Consider the following 3,601-nt stretch of genomic DNA (forward strand, 5'->3'; position numbering starts at 1 on the left):
AATAAATGTTGGGTAAAAAAATAAAAAATATTTATCAGCAAAAATACAAAGACACAGGCAGTAAATCAAACTACACCTAAAATAATTATTAATATTAATTTGAAAAGAACTAAAGTAATAGTAAAAAATGATATTAGCCATATTATTTATAACTATAATGTTGAATATAGCCGATTTATTTTAAATACATCTACAAAACAACCCGAAAATATTGAATATCATAAACTTGCATGTGAATGTAGATAAAATATATTAACTGGCACAATAAAACGTAAATACACGATGCACACTATCACTATGCCAACAAATTGACAATTAAACCATAAAGAAATGAAAATATCTATTGCTGAAAAAAATGTGATAAAAAATACTGATCCAAACTTCATGCAAAATACAATTTTTACATGCCAATATATGCTTTTTTATATTAAACATTCTATTTATAGAAAATTCTTATTAAAATTTATATTTATATAAACATCGCCTTGATCATTTTATTTTTTAGATTAATATTTTAATATTTTTAATCATCCCTAGGCTTTTTTATTTACTATAAAAAATATAAATTTTTCGGTTTTTACTTCATCACCCATTTTCGTTCAAATTTTACTTTATGACACATATTTCGTTCCAATTTTACTTTAAGAATTTATCAGTAATCGTTATAATATATACATATTTTTCATTTTTTTCCTTATCATTCATATTTTGTCTAAATTATTTTTAAAATATTTAAAATTCACAGTTTTTCTTTTCTAACACACCCGATGCATTAATTTTATTTTTAGAATTTATTTTGCAATTGTTATAAGCTATAAATTTCAGTTTTTAATTTATAATTTATCCAATGGCTAGATGATAATTAACACAATTTTATTGTTACTAGTGAAATTGTTCAATTAATAACGTGATCGCATTAGCAGTTACTAGTCAGTATTAATTATATAAACCAAAAAAATATAATCACTGGTATTTTATCTAAATAAATTAAATAACATTTTTTTGTGAATTGAACAAAATACAGAATCAAATTTTTTCTTTTATAATAACCAAAATGTCTATAAATATATCAGAATATAATTATTTTAGGTTGTTTTGGTCTCTTTTATATTATAATATCTAAATGAGTGAATATTAAGCATTTAGCAAAGTTAATTATCTGAAATAATTTTGGACGCACGTAAAATACAATTACGGTACAAAAAAGAAAAAAAATAGTTAAAGTTTTTTTTTTGTATTTTAAAAGAGCATATAAATAAATGTAAAATCCTTAAATTCTAAAAAGTAATCATTTTTATTTGGTGTTTGTGGGAGATTTTAAAATAGTAACAAGTTATTTATATCTGTAATCATATCGTATATTAGATAATTACCCAGAATTTAATATTCCAGAAAATATTTTACACAAAAAAAAGATAATCGAACGTTTTTTTTTGGTTTAGGAGCATAAAATCAGAGATACTGAGAAATTTAAATAAAATGAAAACATCAGTATTTGTACAGAAAAACAAAACTACAATACGTAATACCATGAAATGGTTTGACTAAAAAATACCATAAATAGCATAAGAAGGTGTTAAGAATATAACAGACGCAAACGGCAAACAATATAATTAAAGAAAAAACTTGAATTTTTAAGTCTTGATCCTCAAGATAGTAATGAGAATTAGACAGAAGGATAATTAAGATTATATCATAATGTTCAATCCCAAGTTTTGCATCTACAAACAATAATAGCTAAAAATTAAATTAACCATGTTTAAATTTTATATGATCAACGTATATTTATACTAATTATAACCCTAAAAAAAGTAAGTTACCTAAAAACAGGTAATTGGATAAAGAAAAGTGAAATATAAAAAATATTTTTACTGTCATAAATTTTTAAACCAGGAATGACCTAAAAAACAAAACAAATTAAGAATCTCTTTTTAATGATATCCCATAATATAAGCACAGAGCACTTCATATTTTATAATTCAGAAATTCATTTATAAAGTAAAACTAAAATATTTATATGCCCCAAAATTTTATTTATCTCGACTAAAAGTTTATATTCTATTAAAATAAATCACAGATCGTCTTCATGCTTAAAAAAACGTATTTTATACATATGAACTTAATATTTTCGCAAAACTTTTTATCTCAATTTCCGTTAACTACATAAATAAATAAAAAGATTACATTATGATTCAGAAATATGTTCAGTTTGATAAAATGTGAAGTATATTTTATTTTTTAATGCATTATCATTTTTTTCGATTGAATGTCGCATGAAATTATCATATGCTCATTAGACAGACAAGCCTATTTGATTTGATATTCATGCAATAAACTATCATTTTTTTCGATTCTATGCCGCATGAAATTTTAACAAATTTATAAAACAAACAAGCCTATTTTATTTTATGTTATTTTGATTAATATGCTTTCGATCATATTTCTTGACTACAACCGACATTTTTTTAGAAAATTTGAAATTTTTTTATATTATATATGCATAAGATATTTAATTCTCATGTTGTATTTAAGATATACGGTTTATTAGTGGATTAATAACATATAATAAATAGTTTACCATTTTTTCATGATAATTAGCCTTTTGTTTTTTCTAATTTTTTTATCCATAAAAATAGCAGAGTTTTTGGCTCTAGTTTATATCACATCCAACAATAATAGTTTTTTTGTTATATAATGCATATAAACTCGGTAATTTAGATTAAAAATCCAATAATCTAAATTATTTTGATCAATACAAAACATCGTAATTTTTCTTGATATTAAAAAGGTGTTTGTTATATTTGCAAAATTTAAAAAATATGCATGTAGTCGCATTGGAAGAAATGGAAAAAGTAAATATGTCTTCAAATAAGATCATATGAAAACCAAAAGGAATATATAAGGCCAAAAGAGATAGAAAAAATAAAAAAGTTATCCTTTAAAAAAGCATTGATAAGGAAAACTTCAAAGAACTGTTCAAAGCAGAAATATAAAGACTAATTTATAATTTATTTCTAAAAAGATTCATTTTAATGATTGTGTTAAAAAAACAGTATAAATTATTGTTTTGAATATAAATGGTGTATAATCATAGATATAAACCGATTAAAGCCATGAAAAATCGAATAAAAATCCTAACCTTAAAATGTTTGCCAACAGTTCCAGAATTTAGAATGTGCAATTTTAAGCATTTCGTAATATTTTTTCTCCATTGAAAAAGCAAGTTTTCTTTTGCTGTCATTTTTTTTTGACTATAAGAGATGTTTATATTATTTAATCAAATAATTAGAAACACATCTTATTAAAATATTTTTTAATGGATCTGGGCACATAAAATATTTTTAATTGATTGTGATTAAATTGATTTTTTTGGCATCAAAATCAAACAGGAAAAAAATTTATAAAATATTTTTATATCAATCATATTTAATTGTTTATTTTTATTTATAGACGATTTAAATGGAGTTTGATCTGAGAATCAAATCCCCACACCATTTATAATTTGTATTACTTCTCAAATGATATAAAATATTTTGGAAGATAACATACAATAATATAAATAAATTTTTCATACAAATTTGGACTCAGCCATTGATTGAAA

The sequence above is a fragment of the Rhyacophila brunnea genome, unplaced genomic scaffold (assembly GCF_057557595.1).
Source record: "Rhyacophila brunnea isolate RB1 unplaced genomic scaffold, BYU_Rbru_1.0 scaffold_109, whole genome shotgun sequence".
NCBI classification, from domain to species: Eukaryota; Metazoa; Arthropoda; class Insecta; order Trichoptera; family Rhyacophilidae; genus Rhyacophila; species Rhyacophila brunnea.